Here is a 21994-nt window from a genome sequence, read left to right as displayed (position 1 = left end):
TCGTGTGATGTCACAATGCCCAGTGCTCATAGACATCGTTGCCATAGTGACAGTACAGAGAGTCAGATGAGGGCCGAGGAGCCTTCAAAGACAACATGAGATGTTCCCATATTGTGTGAAAATATTTACGTCATTCACCCCTGAACCACGATAAGAACACCACCTGCACATCTTAATTAAATTAGAGAAAAACGGAAAAGAGGTCGGGCATTTACACTTTTAAGGCTCTGTGTGTGTCGAAGCTTCGTGTGTGTGATGCCGCACCGCAAACCCCCCCACCACCCCCCCCACGCGTTGCCGAGACGGACCCGACTTCGACGACTTCAAGATACGCTATTTTAAGACGGCAGGGACCAGACTTCGCCGACCAAATCTCCCCTGGGGGCTACAGGTAGGGAACGGTCTTTATGCACTTTTCCAACTCTGTGTGTGGGGGTGGTTAGTGTGTGTGAGGCCCCCCCCCCCCCCATTGGGGGCTATTGGGGGCCGCAGGACCGCCCACGTCTTTTCCACATCGTCAGAGATTTCGCTTTTCTTTCTAAGTATGCGCTTCTCATTTCATTCCGTCGTGTTTAAGCGCACGTTTTTAATGGATAACATACCCCCCCCCCCCCCCAATACTTCAAAACTAAACTGGCTTATCACCCACACAAGCCCCGATGCTCAAAGACATCGTTGCCATAGTTACCGTACAGAGAATAGCCTGTGAGCCGAGGAGCTTTCAAAACAACATGATATGTTCACATATTGTGTAAAAATATTAACGTGTTTCAAACCCCTAAAACTCGATATGAACAACACATGCACAACTTAATTAAATTAGAGAAGAACGAACAATATGTCGAGATTTTAATATTCCAATCAATGCACGTTTGACATTGAGTTGTCTGCCAGTTGGCCAATCACGCGCTTTGTTTCAGGCCAGCACACAAAATGGCTGAGAGGGCTTCACAGATGCCTGTTTTACTGGAGATTCAAATGTGTTGTTCTGTGGAATAAATGTAATGGAAACTTGCAGCAGCTTCATTGTATTTAGTGCAAAAAACATTAAAAAAAGACAGAAGAAAGTGCTGCGAAGTGGATAAAAATGCAAGAGAACAAGGTCCATGCTGATGTGCTGGAACACAAATGAACCCATGAATCACCTACCTGAAAGGAAAGACTAAAGGCCGGAATTTATGAACATCTAACTGTATGGACTTTAATTAATCTAATTGCACCCTTTATAACGTTAATAGATTCATTCATTCATTCATTCATTCCTTATTCATTCACTCACTCACTCACTTACTCAGACGTTCATTCATGAAATTGAGGGCCTGAACTATAACGCGGTGAATTGAACATTGTCACTAATGCCAGCCTGTTGTACAGTTATTAGTCTATAACAGATAATCTCGGAGCTTCATGCGAAAACATGCAGGGACAAAATGCTCCGATCGCGTAACTTACGAACTCGCGGCAAGTAGCAATCAATTTCACTCCCTTTTTCTCCCGTTATCATGGTCCGAAAACGAGCAAACTAACAATACTGACGACCACCCCCCCCCCCCCCCCCCCCCCTGCCCGGCCACAGATATGATCCTCGCCTCCACGATCGCCAATCGGCCGCTTATTAATTGAGACCGCTTCTTCACTTTACCGCGAGTACCGGTAGGTTTTCACAGGAAGCACCGAGCTTATTTCTTAACAACTAATTACTCTACAACACGCTGGCATTAGTGACACTGTTTACTTTACTGCAATAGCTTAGACCCCCACACCCCTCTCCACCTCCGATCCCACACCCCCCCTCCCTCCACACTCTTCCCCCTCTCCCTCCTCATCTTTGTGTGTGACGACAAACGCACCACCCCCCCCCCCCCCCCTTTGGTGCAGGAGGCGCGCGCACAGCATCTTGAACGCTCAGCAAATGTTTGGATTCTTCACTAACCGTCATTCTGACTTTGCTTGTGAAGACAGGAGTCGTGGATTGCATTTGTCTGACAATAATAATCAGCTTTATTTTTATTGGATAGAATTTATTTGTTTCACATCAACCTGATCATTATATAAATCTTAAAAAGTCAATTTAATTTACAAGCTTATTTTTAAAAAAAAAAACATTTTATTGCATTTCATTGTTATTTTCTTTATTTTTATCAATTTGAATTTACTAATTTAACTGTTCATTATAAATCTTCAGGAGTGCATTTCATTTTTAACATTAACATTTTATTGTTAAATTCAATATTTGTATTTCATTGAATTGATTTATTTCTCACTTAACATTACTTTTAAAGACTAATAATTTCAACACCGCTCCCTCCCCCTCACCCCTCTCCACCTCCGATCCCACACCACCCCTCCCTCCACACTTTTCCCCCTCTCCCTCCTCATCTTTGTGTGTGACGACAAACGCACCACCCCCCCCCCCCCCCTTTGGTGCAGGAGGCGCGCACACATCATCTTGAACGCTCAGCGATTGTTTGAATTCTTCACTAACCGTCATTCTTACTTTGCTTGTGAAGACAGGAGTCGTGGATTGCATTTGTCTGACGATAAAAATCAGCTTTATTTTTATTGGATTGAATTTATTTGTATCACATCAACCTGCTCATTATATAAATCTTAAAAATTCCATTTAATTTACAAGCTTATTTTTTAAAGAATAACATTTTATTGCATTTCATTGTAATTTTCTTTATTTTTATCAATTTGAATTTACTAATTTAACTGTTCATTATAAATCTGTGTGTGGGGGTGGTTAGTGTGTGTGATGCCGCCCCCCCCCCCCCCAGTGGGGGCTACGGGTAGGGTACGGCTGCGTTGGGGGATCAGACCCAACGGGTTTGCCATTGGTCGTCGTGTTTAAGTACACGTTTTTAATCAAATCCTTCACCCCCCCCCCCCAATATTTCAATAATAAACTGGCTTCTCACCCATAGAAGCATCACCAGCCCCAGCCCCTGGTGAACGTTCCATCGTGTGATGTCACAATGCCCGATGCTCACAGATGTCCAATCGGAATGGATTCATTTACATATGCCTTTGCAGGAGCACAAGCACTTGGTGAACGTTCCATTGTGTGATGTCACAATGCCCAATGTTCAAATACATTGTTGCCATAGAGGGAGTACAGAGAAGGTTCACCAGACTGATTTCTGGGATGTCAGGACTTTCATATGACGAAAGACTGGATAGACTCGGCTTGTACATGCAAGAATTTAGAAGATTGAGGGGGTATCTTATAGAAACTTACAAAATTCTTAAGGGGTTCAACAGGCTAGATGCAGGAAGATTGTTCCAGATGTTGGGGAAGTCCAGAACAAGGGGTCACAGTTTAAGGATAAGGGGTAAATCTTTTAGGCCCGAGATGAGAAAAACATTTTTCACACAGAGAGTGGTGAATCTCTGGAATTCACTGGCACAGAAGGTAGTTGAGGCCTGTTCATTGGCTGTATTTAAGAGGGAGTTAGATGTGGTCCTTGTGACTAAAGGGATCAGGGGGTATGGAGAGAAGGCAGGTACAGGATACTGAGTTGGATGATCAGCCACGATCATATTGAATGGTGGTGCAGGCTCGAAGGGCCGAATGGCCTACTCCTGCACTTAATTTCAATGGTTCTATGTTTCCCTCTCCGCACCCCTCTCCCACCCATCCCTCTCTCCCCCACCCCCCTTCCCTCTCTACGCCACCCCCTTCCTCCTACCCCTCTGTCCCTCTTCCATCACTCCCCCTACCCCTCTCCACCTCCCTCCCCACTCTTCCACCTCTCCCCCTTCCCCCTCCACTCTCCCTCCCCCCTCTTTCCCCTCTCTCCCCCACCCCTCTCCCCCTCCCTCCCTCCTCCCCTACCTCCACATCCTCCCCCTCCCCCACATATCTCTTCCCATCCCCCTCTCTCACCCCCTACCCCGCTCTCCTTTCCCTCCCAAATCTGTCCCATTTCCTCCACCTCCTCTCCCCTCCCTCCCCTCTTCACATCCCCCCCCCCCCCTCCCCCCACCTGTGTGTTTGGGGGTTGGTTAATATGAGTTTGATGCCGCAGCCCCCCCTCCCCCCCCCTGCAAAACGCCGTTGGGGAAACAGACCCAACGGGTCTGCACTTGGTCTAGTAATATATAAAACTCTCGCCCCAGATTCCAAAACGGAACTCCGTCCGTCCGGCACCCTGGCCCACTCCCTTTGCTGGCGCGCTCCCTGTGATTCTCCGCAACTCCGAAACCGGACGCAGGACCGCCCGCGTCTTTTCGACTTCGGAAGAGATTTCGCTTTTCTTTCCAAGTATGCGCTTCTCATTCCATTCCGTCGTGTTTAAGCGCACGTTTTAAATCAAAACCTTACCCCCCCCCCCCCCCCCCCCCCCAAAAATCTCAAAACTAAACTGGCTTCTCACCCACACAAGCCTCACCAGCACCAGCCCCTGCTGAACATTCCATCGTGTGATGTCACAATGCCCAATGCTCACAGATGACCAATCGGAATGGACCCATTTACATATGCCTATGCAGGAGCCCCAGCCAATGGTGAACGTTCCATCGTGTGATGTCACAATGCCCAGTGCTCATAGACATCGTTGCCATAGTGACAGTACAGAGAGTCAGATGAGGGCCGAGGAGCCTTCAAGACAACATGAGATGTTCCCATATTGTGTGAAAATATTTACGTCATTCACCCCTGAACCACGATAAGAACACCACCTGCACATCTTAATTAAATTAGAGAAAAACGGAAAAGAGGTCGGGCATTTACACTTTTAAGGCTCTGTGTGTGTCGAAGCTTCGTGTGTGTGATGCCGCACCGCAAACCCCCCCACCACCCCCCCCACGCGTTGCCGAGACGGACCCGACTTCGACGACTTCAAGATACGCTATTTTAAGACGGCAGGGACCAGACTTCGACGACCAAATCTCCCCTGGGGGCTACAGGTAGGGAACGGTCTTTATGCACTTTTCCAACTCTGTGTGTGGGGGTGGTTAGTGTGTGTGAGGCCCCCCCCCCCCCCATTGGGGGCTATTGGGGGCCGCAGGACCGCCCACGTCTTTTCCACTTCGTCAGAGATTTCGCTTTTCTTTCTAAGTATGCGCTTCTCATTTCATTCCGTCGTGTTTAAGCGCACGTTTTTAATGGATAACATACCCCCCCCCCCCCCCCCAATATTTCAAAACTAAACTGTCTTCACACCCACAGAACCTTCACCAGCCCCAGCCCCTGCTGAACGTTCCAACGTGTGATGTCACAATGCCCAATGCTCACATACGCAAAAGTGTAATGCCTTCTCCCCCCCCCCCCAGTTTTTCAAATACAAACTGGCTTCTCCCCCATACAAGCAGACATTTCGGTAGACATTTCACTTTCCCTTCCAGCTATCCACTCCTCATTACATTTCGTTATGTTTATGTCCATTTTTTTCATTAAAACCATCTCATCCCCCCCCCCCCCCCTCACTCATTTTGTCGCCTCCTGCTGGCCAGCGACCATAACGGCTGCTGGCGCCCGTAGCACAACCTCAAGCGACGCCATTTAAAAACGGCCTTTCGGGGACGGCACTACTTCGAGGACCACGTCTCCCGTGAGGGCTGCGGGTAGGCAACTGCTGCGTTGGGGCATTACACTTTTAAGGCTCTGTGTGTGGGCATGCTTCGTGTGTGTGATGCCGCCCCGCCACACCCCCCCCCCCCCCCCCCCCCGCGTTGCCGAGACGGACCCGACTTCGACGACTTCAAGATACGCCATTTTAAGACGGCCGGAACCCGACTTCGACGACCACGTCTCCCCTGGGGGCTACAGGTATAGAACGGTCTTTATACACTTTTCCAACTCTGTGTGTGGGGGTGGTTAGTGTGTGTGATGCCGCCCCCCACCCCCCCCCCCAGTGGGGGCTACGGGTAGGGAACGGCTGCGTTGGGGGATCAGACCCAACGGGTTTGCCATTGGTCGTCGTGTTTAAGTGCACGTTTTTAATCAAATCCTAACCCACCCCCCCCCCCAATATTTCAAAAATAAACTGGCTTCTCACCCATAGAAGCAGCACCAGCCCCAGCCCATGGTGAACGTTCCATCGTGTTATGTCACAATGCCCAATGTTCAAATACATCGTTGCCATAGAGGGAGTACAGAGAAGGTTCACCAGGCTGATTCCTGGGATGTCAGGACTTTCATATGACGAAAGACTGGATAGACTCGGTTTGTACTCGCTAGAATTTAGAAGATTGAGGCGGTATCTTATAGAAACTTACAAGATTCTTAAGGGGTTGGACAGGCTAGATGCAGGAAGATTGTTCCAGATGTTGGGGAAGTCCAGAACAAGGGGTCACAGTTTAAGGATAAGGGGTAAATCTTTTAGGACCTAGATGAGAAAAACATTTTTCACACAGAGAGTGGTGAATCTCTGGAATTCACTGGCACAGAAGGTGGTTGAGGCCTGTTCATTGGCTGTATTGTGGTCCTTGTGGCTAAAGGGATCAGGGGGTATGGAGAGAAGGCAGGTACAGGATACTGAGTTGGATGATCAGCCACGATCATATTGAATGGTGGTGCAGGCTCGAAGGGCCGAATGGCCTACTCCTGCACTTAATTTCAATGGTTCTATGTTTCCCTCTCCGCACCCCTCTCCCACCCATCCCTCTCTCCCCCACCCCCCCTTCCCTCTCTACGCCACCCCCTTCCTCCTACCCCTCTGTCCCTCTTCCATCACTCCCCCTACCCCTCTCCCCCTCCCTCCCCACTCTTTCCCCTCTCTCCCCCACCCCTCTCCCCCTCCCTCCCTCCTTCCCTACCCCCCCATCCTCCCCCTCCACCACATCTCTCTCCCCATCCCCCTCTCTCACCCCCTACCCCGCTCTCCTTTCCCTCCCAAATCTGTCCCATTTCCTCCACCTCCTCTCCCCTCCCTCCCCTCTTCACATCCCCCCTCCCTCCCCCCACCTGTGTGTTTGGGGGTTGGTTAATATGAGTTTGATGCCGCAGCCCCCCCCTCCCCCCCCCCCCTGCAAAACGCCGTTGGGGAAACAGACCCAACGGGTCTGCACTTGGTCTAGTAATATATAAAACTCTCGCCCCAGATTCCAAAACGGAACTCCGTCCGTCCGGCACCCTGGCCCACTCCCTTTGCTGGCGCGCTCCCTGTGATTCTCCGCAACTCCGAAACCGGACGCAGTACCGCCCGCGTCTTTTCGACTTCGGAAGAGATTTCGCTTTTCTTTCTAAGTATGCGCTTCTCATTCCATTCCGTCGTGTTTAAGCGCACGTTTTAAATCAAAACCTTACCCACCCCCCCCCCCCCCCCCCCAAAAATCTCAAAACTAAACTGGCTTCTCACCCACACAAGCCTCACCAGCACCAGCCCCTGCTGAACATTCCATCGTGTGATGTCACAATGCCCAATGCTCACAGATGCCCAATCGGAATGGAGCCATTTACATATGCCAAAGCAGGAGCCCCAGCCAATGGTGAACGTTCCATCGTGTGATGTCACAATGCCCAGTGCTCATAGACATCGTTGCCATAGTGACAGTACAGAGAGTCAGATGAGGGCCGAGGAGCCTTCAAAACAACATGAGATGTTCCCATATTGTGTGTGAAAATATTTTCACCCCTGAACCTCGATAAGAACACCACCTGCACATCTTAATTAAATTAGAGAAAAACGGAAAAGAGGTCGGGCATTTACACTTTTAAGGCTCTGTGTGTGTCGAAGCTTCGTGTGTGTGATGCCGCACCGCAAACCCCCCCACCACCCCCCCCACGCGTTGCCGAGACGGACCCGACTTCGACGACTTCAAGATACACTATTTTAAGACGGCAGGGACCAGACTTCAACGACCAAATCTCCCCTGGGGGCTACAGGTAGGGAACGGTCTTTATGCACTTTTCCAACTCTGTGTGTGGGGGTGGTTAGTGTGTGTGAGGCCCCCCACCCCCCCCATTGGGGGCTATTGGGGGCCGCAGGACCGCCCACGTCTTTTCCACTTCGTCAGAGATTTCGCTTTTCTTTCTAAGTATGCGCTTCTCATTTCATTCCGTCGTGTTTAAGCGCACGTTTTTAATGGATAACATACCCCCCCCCCCCCCCCAATACTTCAAAACTAAACTGGCTTATCACCCACACAAGCCCCGATGCTCAAAGACATCGTTGCCATAGTTACCGTACAGAGAATAGCCTGTGAGCCGAGGAGCTTTCAAAACAACATGATATGTTCACATATTGTGTAAAAATATTAACGTGTTTCAAACCCCTAAAACTCGATATGAACAACACATGCACAACTTAATTAAATTAGAGAAGAACGAACAATATGTCGAGATTTTAATATTCCAATCAATGCACGTTTGACATTGAGTTGTCTGCCAGTTGGCCAATCACGCGCTTTGTTTCAGGCCAGCACACAAAATGGCTGAGAGGGCTTCACAGATGCCTGTTTTACTGGAGATTCAAATGTGTTGTTCTGTGGAATAAATGTAATGGAAACTTGCAGCAGCTTCATTGTATTTAGTGCAAAAAACATTAAAAAAGACAGAAGAAAGTGCTGCGAAGTGGATAAAAATGCAAGAGAACAAGGTCCATGCTGATGTGCTGGAACACAAATGAACCCATGAATCACCTACCTGAAAGGAAAGACTAAAGGCCGGAATTTATGAACATCAAACTGTATGGACTTTAATTAATCTAATTGCACCCTTTATAACGTTAATAGATTCATTCATTCATTCATTCATTCCTTATTCATTCACTCACTCACTCACTTACTCAGACGTTCATTCATGAAATTGAGGGCCTGAACTATAACGCGGTGAATTGAACATTGTCACTAATGCCAGCCTGTTGTACAGTTATTAGTCTATAACAGATAATCTCGGAGCTTCATGCGAAAACATGCAGGGACAAAATGCTCCGATCGCGTAACTTACGAACTCGCGGCAAATAGCAATCAATTTCACTCCCTTTTTCTCCCGTTATCATGGTCCGAAAACGAGCAAACTAAAAATACTGACGACCACCCCCCCCCCCCCCCCCCCCCCCTGCCCGGCCACAGATATGATCCTCGCCTCCACGATCGCCAATCGGCCGCTTATTAATTGAGACCGCTTCTTCACTTTACCGCGAGTACCGGTAGGTTTTCACAGGAAGGACCGAGCTTATTTCTTAACGACTAATTACTCTACAACACGCTGGCATTAGTGACACTGTTTACTTTACTGCAATAGCTTAGACCCCCACACCCCTCTCCACCTCCGATCCCACACCCCCCCTCCCTCCACACTCTTCCCCCTCTCCCTCCTCATCTTTGTGTGTGACGACAAACGCACCACCCCCCCCCCCCCCCTTTGGTGCAGGAGGCGCGCGCACAGCATCTTGAACGCTCAGCAAATGTTTGAATTCTTCACTAACCGTCATTCTGACTTTGCTTGTGAAGACAGGAGTCGTGGATTGCATTTGTCTGACAATAATAATCAGCTTTATTTTTATTGGATAGAATTTATTTGTTTCACATCAACCTGATCATTATATAAATCTTAAAAAGTCAATTTAATTTACAAGCTTATTTTTAAAAAAAAAACATTTTATTGCATTTCATTGTTATTTTCTTTATTTTTATCAATTTGAATTTACTAATTTAACTGTTCATTATAAATCTTCAGGAGTGCATTTCATTTTTAACATTAACATTTTATTGTTAAATTCAATATTTGTATTTCATTGAATTGATTTATTTCTCACTTAACATTACTTTTAAAGACTAATAATTTCAACACCGCTCCCTCCCCCTCACCCCTCTCCACCTCCGATCCCACACCACCCCTCCCTCCACACTTTTCCCCCTCTCCCTCCTCATCTTTGTGTGTGACGACAAACGCACCACCCCCCCCCCCCCCCTTTGGTGCAGGAGGCGCGCACACATCATCTTGAACGCTCAGCGATTGTTTGAATTCTTCACTAACCGTCATTCTTACTTTGCTTGTGAAGACAGGAGTCGTGGATTGCATTTGTCTGACGATAAAAATCAGCTTTATTTTTATTGGATTGAATTTATTTGTATCACATCAACCTGCTCATTATATAAATCTTAAAAATTCCATTTAATTTACAAGCTTATTTTTTAAAGAATAACATTTTATTGCATTTCATTGTAATTTTCTTTATTTTTATCAATTTGAATTTACTAATTTAACTGTTCATTATAAATCTGTGTGTGGGGGTGGTTAGTGTGTGTGATGCCGCCCCCCCCCCCCCCCGTGGGGGCTACGGGTAGGGTACGGCTGCGTTGGGGGGTCAGACCCAACGGGTTTGCCATTGGTCGTCGTGTTTAAGTACACGTTTTTAATCAAATCCTTCCCCCCCCCCCCCAATATTTCAATAATAAACTGGCTTCTCACCCATAGAAGCATAACCAGCCCCAGCCCCTGGTGAACGTTCCATCGTGTGATGTCACAATGCCCGATGCTCACAGATGTCCAATCGGAATGGATTCATTTACATATGCCTTTGCAGGAGCACAAGCACTTGGTGAACGTTCCATTGTGTGATGTCACAATGCCCAATGTTCAAATACATTGTTGCCATAGAGGGAGTACAGAGAAGGTTCACCAGACTGATTTCTGGGATGTCAGGACTTTCATATGACGAAAGACTGGATAGACTCGGCTTGTACATGCAAGAATTTAGAAGATTGAGGGGGTATCTTATAGAAACTTACAAAATTCTTAAGGGGTTCAAAAGGCTAGATGCAGGAAGATTGTTCCAGATGTTGGGGAAGTCCAGAACAAGGGGTCACAGTTTAAGGATAAGGGGTAAATCTTTTAGGCCCGAGATGAGAAAAACATTTTTCACACAGAGAGTGGTGAATCTCTGGAATTCACTGGCACAGAAGGTAGTTGAGGCCTGTTCATTGGCTGTATTTAAGAGGGAGTTAGATGTGGTCCTTGTGACTAAAGGGATCAGGGGGTATGGAGAGAAGGCAGGTACAGGATACTGAGTTGGATGATCAGCCACGATCATATTGAATGGTGGTGCAGGCTCGAAGGGCCGAATGGCCTACTCCTGCACTTAATTTCAATGGTTCTATGTTTCCCTCTCCGCACCCCTCTCCCACCCATCCCTCTCTCCCCCACCCCCCTTCCCTCTCTACGCCACCCCCTTCCTCCTACCCCTCTGTCCCTCTTCCATCACTCCCCCTACCCCTCTCCACCTCCCTCCCCACTCTTCCACCTCTCCCCCTTCCCCCTCCACTCTCCCTCCCCACTCTTTCCCCTCTCTCCCCCCCCCCTCTCCCCCTCCCTCCCTCCTCCCCTACCTCCACATCCTCCCCCTCCCCCACATATCTCTTCCCATCCCCCTCTCTCACCCCCTACCCCCGCTCTCCTTTCCCTCCCAAATCTGTCCCATTTCCTCCACCTCCTCTCCCCTCCCTCCCCTCTTCACATCCCCCCCCCCCCCCTCCCCCCACCTGTGTGTTTGGGGGTTGGTTAATATGAGTTTGATGCCGCAGCCCCCCCTCCCCCCCCCTGCAAAACGCCGTTGGGGAAACAGACCCAACGGGTCTGCACTTGGTCTAGTCTCCACTAAAAGGCAGTCGCTCGGGCAGTCAATGCGCTGGAGGGGGAATAAGGAATCAGTAACTGACTGGACAGGAGGTGGAAGCTCAGACAAAGCAGGAAACCATTCCCATCAGTGGTCGATGAAGTCAGTGCCACCTGGAGGCGTTTTCATTTTCTCTGTTACTGAGCTGTAGGGAAGTTCAACTCCGCAGGGTCTTGTCATCAAGGGAAAAGATGTAGTGTTGTTCAAAATGTCTAATTGGTTATTTGTGTAGTTGGAACCTTTACGGTGCATACAGGTGGTGGTCTTTCTGGAATCAGCTGTTCATTTGTTTGTGCAGAGCAGCCAAGTTACTCTGATTTTCTACAGCTCCAATCTCCTCCCATGACAGTACCCTCTTGCAGCTGAACAGATTCTGAACAAACAGCTCGGAGGCAGATTACTGCGAGCAGCCGACTGACCATACGCTGTCACAGGGATATTATTCCCTGTGGGCGGCACAGTGGCGCAGCTGGTAAAGCCACTGCCTCACAGTGCCAGTTCAATCCTGGCCTCACCTGCTGTCGATGTGGAGTTTGCAAATTCTCCCTGTGACAGCGTGGGGTTCCTCCGGGTGCTCCGATTTCAGTAGACAATATGCAGATGCAGGAGTAGGCCATTCGGCCCCTCGAGCCAGCACCGCCATTCAATGTGATCATGGCTGATCATCCACAATCAGTACCCCGTTCCTGCCTTCTCCCCATATCCCTTGACTCCGCTATCTTTAAGAGCTCTGTCTAGCTCTCTCTTGAAAGCATCCAGAAAACCAGCCTCTACCACCCTCTGAGGCAGAGAATTCCACAGACTCACAACTCTCTGGGTGAAAATTAAAATCCTCATCTCCGTTCTAAATGGCTTACCCCTTATTCTTAATCTGTGGCCCCTGGTTCTGGACTCTCTGAACATCGGGAACATGTTTCCTGCCTCTAGCGTATCCAAACCCTTAATAATCTTATATGTTTCAATAAGATTGCCTCTCATCCTACTAAATTCCAAAGTATACAAGCCCAGCCGTTCCATTCTATCAACATATGACAGTCCCGCCATCCCGGAAATTAACCCGGTGAACCTACACTGCACTCCCTCAATAGCAAGAATGTCCTTCCCCAAAACTGCACACAATAATCCAGGTGTGGTCTCACTAGGTCCCTGTACAACCGCAGAAGGACCTCTTTGCTCCTATACTCAACTCCTCTTGTTATGAAGGCCAACATGCCATTCGCTTTCTTCACTTCCTGCTGTACCTGCATGCTTACTTTCAGTGACTGATGAGCAAGGACCCCCAGGTCCCGTTATTCTTCCCCTTTTCCCAACTTGACTGCATTTAGATAATAATCTGCCTTCCTGTTTTTGCCACCAAAGTGGATAACCTCACATTTATCCACATTAAACTGCATCTGCCATGCATCTACCCACTCACCCAACCTATCCAAGTCACCCTGCATCCTCATAGCATCCTCTTCAAAGTTCACACTGCCACCCAGCTTTGTGCCATCTGCAAATTTGCTAATGTTACTTTTAATCCCTTCATCTAAATCATTAATGTATATTGTAAATACCTGCGGTCCCAGCACCGAGCCTTGAGGTACCCCACTAGTCACTGCCTGCCATTCTGAATGGGACCCGTTAATCCCTACTCTTTGTTTCCTGTCTGCCAACCAATTTTCTATCCATGTCAGCACCCTATCCCTTTCTGAAAGTCCAGGTACGCTACATTCACTGGGTCTACCTTATCCATTTTCCTAGTTACATCCTCAAAAACTCCAGAAGATTAGTCAAGCACGATTTCCCCTTCGTAAATCCATGCTGACTCAGACCAATCCTGCTACTGCTATCCTCCCACATCCTAAAGACGTGCAGGTTTGTAGGTTGATTGGTCCTCTTTAAATTGCCCCTAGTGTGTAGGGAGTGGTAGAAAGTCGGATAACATTGCACTAGTATGAACGGGAAATCGATGGCCGGCGTGGACTCTGGGCTGATGGGTCTATTTCCCCGCTGTATATCTAAACTGAACTAAACTAAAATAAACTAAACTAAACTGAATTTCCTGCTTTCGATTCGTGCCACTCCCACTCTCTTGCACTTTGCACAGCTTGGGATTCAATATACGCTTGAGACGTAAGCGTTTCTAAGGCAAGAGAGAAAGATCAGAGGGACTACTTACATACAAAAGCTGGAAAACTTAACATTTCAGATCGGATACTCTTTATCAGAGCCCCAAGTACTGGTGAAGGATCTACTGATACGAAACATTAACTGTCTCTCTTTCCACAGATGTTGCCTGACCTGCTGAGCTTTTCCACCATTTTCCATTTTTATCTCATATTTGCAGCGTCTGCAGTTTGTGTGTGTGTGTGTGTGTGTGTGTGTGTGTGTGTGTGTGTGTGTGTGTGTGTGTGTGTGTGTGTGTGTGTGTGTGTGTGTGTGTGTGTGTGTGTGTGTGTGTGTGTGTATGTGTGTGTGTGTGTGTGCGTGTGTTTTTCAGACAAATTGCACAGTCCTTACAAAGAACTGGCAAAGACTTAATGATCACCTACTTTGCATGATTCTGCGGACTCCTTCCTGCAATTTCCTGCAGATGATTCCATGATTCGGAGACAAAAGACACTGCAGATGCTGGAATCTTGAGCAAAAACACAAAGTGTTGGAGTAACTCAGCGGATCAGGCATAATCTCCAGAGGATGTTGATAGGCGATATTGCAGGTCGGCACCTTACTTCAGATTATAGAGAGGGGGAAATCTGGAAAAGAAAGTGGTGGGGGTGCTGGATTTTGGACTGGAGCAGGCCTTTATGGCCGGCTACAGCTGGGACAGTAAAATTGAGCCAAAGACTGGCAAATGTTGCATCTAGACTCGGTGGCCTGTTTCTATATATGACGTACTTATTGTACTTATTTATGGCAATAGTCTTCCAATCTGTTGCAAAAAAAGAATTCCACTGCACCTTGGTACGTGTGATAATAAAAGAACAGTTGGTCAGCAAGGTTGTGCAGTGATGGAGTTGCTGTCTTACAGTGCCAGTGACCCGGGCTCAATCCTGACCACGGGTGCTTGTCTGTATGGAGTTTGTATCTTCTCCCCATGGCCGGATGGGTTTTCGCTGGTATCTCTGGTTTCCTCACATACTCCAAAGTCGTACAGGTTTGTAGGTTAAAAGGCTTGGTATAATTGCAAATTGGTCCCTAGTGTGTGTAAGGTAGTGCTAGTGTGCGGGGATCGCTGGTCGGCGCGGACTGGGTGAGCCAAAGGGCCTGTTTCCATGCTGTATCTCTAAACCAAACTAAACTAAACAATTGAAACCATTGCTGACATTGAATCGAGCTATGGCACCAGAGGTAACTGAAATACCAATCTTGGACCTTCCAAATGCAACTAGCATGGCAGATGGGTTTAACATTATCAGAGAGAGATCAGCTTTAAGACTGTAGCACTCCCTCCGCACTCTGCCACCCACTGAGCCCTGGCTGACACCAGACTGAGCTGTGTCCTTGAAACTTGAGCTAGCGCACCATGGCATCTGCAAGGCAATGATACAGTAATTTCCTGCACAGCATGTAGTGTGAGATGTCATATTCCATGTACGTTCTACAATGATAGTTTTGCACAGATGCTATTCCGTGCTAATGTTCCCTGCTCAATTCACGAGAGATCAATGAGATGACTGCACAAGTTTAAGGAGATCCTTGCTCCTCCATTTTAATTATTCAAATGCCATATTTTTGCAGCTTTAATTATCTTACTGATTTAAAATGAGAAAAAAATCCATTTAATTGCCTTGAAATTATTTCTCATTGCATGAGCTTCCTCTGTAACTAGAACAAGACCTCAAATTGCATGAAATTAGAACTAAATTTCCATTAATCTGAATCGGTCTCTGCATCACAGAGATGCACAGAATAGTTACAATGTGGAAGGAGAACATTCGGCCCATCGAGTCTGTGCAGCCATTCAGCTCGCTTCATCCCACTCCCCTCTGCCCTTTGCCCTGCAAATTCATTGCTCTCAGGTCTTTATGCAGTTCCACTAATGAGTTCCGAACTCCACACTGAATCTTCCTGCATTTTTACCTCTGGGATTTTACCTCCAGAATTTAATCACTCACAGATGAAAAGAAAACCTTCTATTATGCAAACTGGAGGTACAGCAGCTCATATTCCGCTTGGGCAACTTTCAACCTAACGGTGCGAACATTGAATTCTCCAATTTTAGGTAACTAACCTACTAAAAAAAAAGACACAAAGTGCTGGAGTAACTCAGTAGGTTAGGCAGCATCCCTGGAGAACATGGAGAGGTGACGTTTCGGGTCGGGACCCTTCTACAAACTGATTGTTGGTGGCCGAGCTGGGGGGGGGGGGGGGGGGCGGAGATAGGAGTGGCAGGCAATAGGTGGAGACAGGTGATGGGGGTTGACAAAGCCCAGAAATTAAAAGACAGAATGTGTGCTACAAAAGGATTGAAGAGTTGCCAATTGTGAACCTGCTGAGTATTTCCAGTAACTTCTGTTTTTATTTCAGATTTCTAGCACTTGCAGTTTTTTTTAATCTTCGTCCAATTGTTCGTTCCCAGGATAGAGCATCCTCGGCTTCCCACGGCAAAGGGCCAGCATTATTTGTTGGTTTAACTCAACCATCACAATGAATACATTAGCAACAAGGAACTGCACATGCTGAGTTACAAGAAAATACACAAAGTGTTGGAGTAATTCATGCAGTTTCTCTGGAGAACATGGATAGGTGACATTTTGGACCCTGCTTCAAACCAATGATTAGAATAGATTTATTCCATAGATGTGGTGGCTCAGTGGTGCAGCTGGTAAAGCTGCTGCCTCACAGCAGCGGATACCCAGGTTCGATCCTGACCTCAGGTGCTGTGTGTGTAGAATTTGCACGTTCTCCCCGGTGACCGCATGGGTTTCCTCCAGGTGCTCCAGTTTCCTCCCATATCCCCAAGACGTGCTTTGTAGAGAAAATTACCTCTTTAAATTGCCTCTGGTGTGTGGGGAGTGGATGCGGAAATGGGATAATATAGAACCAGGGTGATCGATGGTCATCATGGACTCGGTGGGCCACAGGGCCTTTTTCCATGTTGTATCTTTCAATCAATCAAGTCAGTTAATTAAAAATACCATAAGTATTAAATTAATTGCTATTTTACTTTCCCTGAAGGACCTTGTAGAATTTCACAGTTATTTGTTTAAATCACAGGCTTGTTTAAACTTACGGAGATATTGATTCTCATGCTCATTTTAAACCCTCATTGTTTCATCTCCCTCCACATTTCGTGAATACAATCAGATGGATCAACTACGGAATATTATGAAGGGCAAAATGATTACCCTTCGCGGAAATCGTATCTTTAATAAATTACAGCTAAAATAAAATGATCTAAAAGTGCTGCAACACACGACATCCGTATTGAAATGAAACATTCAGCTGACAATGCCAAGTCAAATTTTAAAACCAAATACCCCCAAGAGTCAGGTTCAGAATTAAAACACTGGGAAAATGCACAAGGAGACAATAATGAAAATCTTTCACATAAATCTAGAATTCATTTCAGAATATTTATTTACGAAAATGGGCTGGTTTAAACTTAACAGACATTAATAATCAAAAACTGACTGGATTACTGATGACTTTCAGCGATGAAAAATCGCCCCCCGTCGTAAAAGAACAACCTGCTGGGAAAAAAATCAGTAGGTCAGGCAGCATCTGTGGGGGTAAATGGACAGTTCCTCTGGACAGGGAGGGGCTTGAGGCTGTGTGAGTGAGTCAGGGTGAGAATGTAGTCACAGAGCAGAATAATGGGAGGAATTATGAAGGGGGAGCAGTGAGGGTCTCGCAGAACTGTTGGTGAGTGGAGGATCATTTCTTCAAAGGGGGCATACCTTGAAGAGACATGGCGGCACGTTGGTGCAGCGGTGTAGTTACTGCCTTACAGCGCCAGAGACCTGGGTTCGATCCTGACTACGGGTGCGTTCTATACAGAGTTTGTACGTTTCCTCTGTGATGTAGGTTTTCTCACAGTGCCCTGGTTTCCTCCCACATTCCAAAGACGTACAAGTTTGTAGGTTAATTGGCTTTGATGAGAATAATAAATAGTCCCTGGCCTAGTGTATCGGATAGTGTTAGTGTACGGGGATTGCTGGTCAGTGCAGACTTGGTGGGCCGAAGGGCCTGTTTCCGCGCTGCATCTGTAAACTAAACTAAACTATAAAAGACTTCATAGTGGAGCAGTAAAGTGGGGATATAAAAGATTGCAGATGCTGGAATCAGGAGCAAAAAAACAACCGCTGGAGGTACAAAGTGGATCAGGCATCACATGTGGAGGCAGAGCCCTTCAAAATGTCTTTTAAATGTTGTTACGTCAGCCTAAAACGTGGCGACCCTTGTTTACTGACTCAGAATGGTCTATTATCCTACATTCTTGTACTGAGTATGAATGTGCCTAACGTATTGTACGATTATCACTGAACTGTGCAAAATAAAGAATTTTGGTGTACTTAGGTACACATGCCAATAACCACTGAAGTGGACAGTTAACGTTTTGGATCAGACCCCGTCAGACCATTCCAGATCAACTGAGTTCCCCCAATAGTTCGATTTTTGCTCCAGATTCTAACATCTGCAAAATTCTTCTATCTGCATCCTTAGCCGGACTGACCTCCATGTGATCTCAAATCCAATAAATGAGTTGACTTTTGACTGTCGTCCAAAAAAGCCAAACATGCTACTAATTTCATGAACAATTAAGAATGGACAAAAAATGGCCATCTTGCTAATGACATCTTAAGATTTTGCACCTGCATTCATTATTAAATTCACATGTTGTTGTTCAGTAAATGAAGATATCTGCTTTATTGGCCCGCATTACCCTCATGCTCTACACTCATGCTCCAAACTGTACATTATGTTCGTATAGGGGAAATGCATGCTGTTCTCAAGAGGGTTATAATAATATAACAATAACAATAACATTGCAATCACATCCTCTGAAAGTAATTTTAAAAATCTGAGAGAAGTAAATGGAAAGGTCATTTGAACGACTTCTTGGTTAATGCATGAGCCAAGGTTTCTCTTTCAAATCAGTCTAGCCAATTGAGAATTTTGTGATATTGCCCGTTATTTATATTGCATCTCCAGAATTCGCAGCTTATAGAGTCATAAAGTCATACAGCATGGCCTTTGGCCAGACTTGCCCATGCCGACCAGTATGTCCCATCCACACTAGTCCCACCTGCCCATGTTTGGCCTATATCCCGCTAAACCTTTCTTATCCACCTACCTGCCCGTATGTCTTTAAATGTTATTCTATTAACCTCAACTACCTTTTCTGGCAGCTCATTCCATATACCCCGCTCCCCACCCGTTGTTACGTGAAAAAGTTGTCCCCCAGCTTCCTATTAAATCTTTCCTCTCTCGCCTTAAACATGTCCTCTGGTTCTTGATTCCCATACTCTCAGTAAAAGGTTCTGTACATACACGCTGTCTATTTTCCTCGTGATTTTATACACCTCCAAAAGACCATCCCTTATCGTTTCATTTCTTGTATTATTGCAAGGATAACTAGAAATCTATATTGTCGTAGGCCCAAATATTCTATTTGCACATAGTACACTGCAAGCTACGGAAAGGCCTAATGAACCACCGTGGCCTAAAAATCCATCAGGCGGGAATGAAATGCTCGGAGAAGGAGAAAGAGGTGCAGCGCACAGGCCTTGAACCTGGTGAGACGCAGGAGGAGCCCGGACAGGACTCACCCCACAGAGCCCAGTCCCTCCAAGCACTAGAGTCTCCCAACCCCTGCAGAGTAGTTATTAAGATGGCTGATCCACGGGCGGTTGCTGCTGGGCCGCAAGTCGGGGCCTGATCAACCTTGGCTGGGTCACCTGGGCGAGGGTGTCTGATGTTGTGAGACCCAAAACACCTGATGACCCCAGGTCACATCACTGAGGATGCGTCCCAGTGCATCTAGAAGATGTATATTTTTCACATCACTCATTTGTGCAATATATTCAAAATGGATAACACACATTTGCTTAGGAAGTAGATCACAAAGCGTTCATCTCTTAGGTACTAATTGCACAAAACTCCATTTTACCTGGTACCAACTTATACTGAACAAGTCTCAGGAGAACGAGGAGCATAACGGGTGATATTCTTGTTTTTCTTGCTATTTAAAGGGAATCTGGAAAACTGACTGGACAACTTCAGACATCACTACCAACAGTTCAAACATGGAGTGTGATTAAAATGTAGAAACAATGTTGGTTCTGCTGGGATAGCTTACAACCCAACAGCGTGAACAATGAAATCTCCAATTTTAGGTAACCTCTAACAACACCCCTCTCCCCCTCCCCTTCTCCCCTGTGCCCCACCTGGACTCGCACTTATTTATCCCCTCCCCTTCCACCTACATTCCTTTCTCTGGCTTCACGAATTGCAACACTTCAATCCATTTGCCTCTGCCCTTTTTTTTTCATCTCTTGCTTTTGTTCAACCATCTGCCTATCAACTCTCCCCTCGCCTGTGTCCACCTATTACCTGCCATTGTCCTGCCCCATCACACCTTCAGCTTCCTCCCCCTCCTCCTCCAACTCACACAATGAGTCTGAAGAAAGGTACCAACACGAAACATCACGATCCATGTTCTCCACGCATGCTGCCTGAACCGCTGAGTTACTCCTGCCCCTTTTTGAATGTGATCGAGAGAGTGTTGTCCCCAAAGCTTCGCTGCTGAGCAGTTCGTTGCTCGGATGCCTCAGTGGGGGCACTGCTGGCAATGACTGCTTTGTAACTGGAGCTGTAACTCTAGCCAGGGGTGAGCAGCCAATTCAGGGTGAGCTGGCTGTCTCGAGGCAGGAGGCCTAGACATGTTCACTAGCAACTCTCCTCCTCCCAAATGGATTTCCCTGATGAACAGTTTTTATTACGTTTGCCATGGTAGATTGGGCTGAATGTCCTAATTCTACTCCTATCACTTATGACCTTATGACCTTAAAGCTGTCATCATTGAGATAGTGGGCATGTTGTGAGGAGACCTTCAGGGATGCCCTTGTGCTTGGACTGCTCTCTCTGGAAAAGGTTTGTGGAAACCAACCTATCTTCCATCTTCTGCAAACAAAATCGTTGAACTTGCTTATCGCTTCTTAAATCATTCCAGAATTCTTTCCTCCATTACTTTATCCATTTGATTCACTGACCACTCCTTAGTCTCTAGGCAAACTTACTTACAGAGTCATAGTCATACAGTGTGGAAATAGGCCCTTCAGCCCAATTTGCCCACACTGACCAAAATGCCCAATCCACACTAATCCCACCTGCCTTCGCTAGGCCCACAGCCCTCTAAACCTATCCTATCCATGTACCTATCCAAACGTCTCGTAAACACTATTATAGTACCTGCCTCAACTACCTGCTCCGGCAACTCTTTCCATACACCCATCACCCTTTGTGTAAAAAACGTTACCCCTCAGGTTCCTCACCTTAAACCTAGTTGTAGATACAATTCACGAGTTTATGAGTCATTACATGTGAAAGGTCAGATAAACTTGGAATGTTTTCTCTGGAACGTCAGAGATTGAGGGGAATTTTAAAAAGTTACGCCTAGGCTCCAGAGTATTACCATACCAAGCACATCCCCGATTAGCAAATTGTACAGAAATAGTCCACTGACCCCACATGAAAGAGGCACCATGGTTTGACACCATTTTCAAAGTCCAGTCTATGCTCCAGGTATCATGAGTGGTGCTCATTCCAGGCAAGCCCCAGGCTGTTGCGGGTCTCCAGCCGTTACCTTCCCTTGGACGTGCAGGTTGACCTGTGAACCAATGTCCCTCTCCTCGCCCGTCCACCTTTGAGCCTCTAAACAGCTAACCTTGGAGGCGCAGTAAGCCAGACCCCAGTCCCCTCTCCTCTGCCACCGGCGTCACTCCGGTGGTGGGGGCCTGAAACTTATTGCCACGGGTGTGTGGTGGAGGCAGATATAATAGGGTTGCGTTTAAGATGCTTTTAAATAGTCACATGGAAGTGCAGGGAATAGGGGAACATGGACCATGTACAGGCAGATGAGATCAATTGAACGTGGCATCCATCATCAGTCAGTATCAGTATCAGTATATCTTTATTGTCATTTTCCTGAGTACTCACATACCCAGAGGAAACAAAAAAACGTTGCTCAACCAGTGTCCATTCAGTGTGCAGTACAAATAACAACAAATAACTAGAAATAAAAAACATATATCATGAACAAATTAAATTAAACACTCTACTCTCTACTAAACATCAACAGGCGTTCCGATCGACAGCTGCTGCAGTGTGTCCAGGTTGATGGTTGGTGCGCGATACTTTGGCAGGGGGCTAAGTCCGTTTATCAGTCTTATAGCCTGCGGGAAGAAGCTGAGGAGCATCCTGCTGGTTTTGCAGCTAATGCT

The sequence above is a fragment of the Amblyraja radiata genome, chromosome 17 (assembly GCF_010909765.2).
Source record: "Amblyraja radiata isolate CabotCenter1 chromosome 17, sAmbRad1.1.pri, whole genome shotgun sequence".
In the NCBI taxonomy this organism is placed as follows: Eukaryota; Metazoa; Chordata; class Chondrichthyes; order Rajiformes; family Rajidae; genus Amblyraja; species Amblyraja radiata.
This window is presented reverse-complemented; position numbering follows the sequence as displayed.